At 43.3% G+C, this 1,008-nt stretch overlaps 1 pseudogene; it reads left to right on the top strand.

The window, feature by feature from the left end:
- The first annotated feature begins 600 nt into the window (after nt 1–600).
- LOC101581378 overlaps nt 601–1,008 on the top strand; it is a 60,963-nt pseudogene continuing 60,555 nt past the window's right edge.

Here is a 1,008-nt window from a genome sequence, read left to right as displayed (position 1 = left end):
TGACTTTTGGGGACCTGATTCTTTTCAGTTCTTTACATGTTCTAGGTTGAAGTCCTTTGTCTGAATAAGTGTTGGTTAATTTTTTCCCAATTTGTGGGTTGTCTTTTCTCTCTGTTGGTGAGGAGCACATAATTTTAAAATAATTACTCATCACTATTCTGTATCCAAATGTACCAGGCATATGAACACAATGAATAAGTGCGATGACTGAATTTCATAGCACATGTCCTGGGATACACTGCATTGGTGTGATTCACAAAGGCATGTCTCCCAACGGTGTTGTCCTCTAGGTTTAAAGACTCCATCACATTCTCTCTACGGTGCTGGCATTCAGCTGTACTACCCAGAAATACTCCTTTCCCTCAACAACACACGCATGTCTCCTCATCAGCATGGTGTGGTCTCTAAAGAAATTAGACATATCTGCCAAGAGCACCTCATTTATGACAAAATGTGTAAGTGAAATGGAACAGAAGGCTTGGAACTAAGCTGCAGGTTAACACTCAGCAACTTTTCAATGTGCTTCTTGAAATGTATATGTTGACAACTCATTAAATGGATTTAGCAAAAGCATCTGCCCAACTAAGGCAAATGTGTAGCATGGGGAGAGCAGGCTTGAGATCTGTGACAGAAGGTGACAGAGTGACAGCCGCAGTCACCCCGCACACTCGCCGTGTTCGCACTGCGCTTCTGGCCAGCTCTGCCCTTCACACGTATGGTGGCACTCCATCCTCTTGGCACTCCCAGGAGTGAGGCCCAGGCTTAGCTTAGAAGCAAGGCCAGGAGGGCTCTTGAAGGAGAACCGGCCAATTTAGAAGGTTGAGCTGGAAGGTGTCACGTGCTGATGAAAACTCAGTTCTCTCTAACCCCAGTTCTCACTTTTCTTGGCAAAAAAGTATAAACAAATTTTGACTTCACTCTTAAAATAAACATCAATGAAGAAGAAATACCAAGGAAACTCTGCCAGTATTTGTACGCTACAGTTTAGTAAATACGTGCTTTCTATGT

Source organism: Octodon degus, unplaced genomic scaffold, assembly GCF_000260255.1.
Source record: "Octodon degus isolate 3935 unplaced genomic scaffold, OctDeg1.0 scaffold00025, whole genome shotgun sequence".
Lineage (NCBI taxonomy): Eukaryota > Metazoa > Chordata > Mammalia > Rodentia > Octodontidae > Octodon > Octodon degus.
This window is presented reverse-complemented; position numbering and strand designations above follow the sequence as displayed.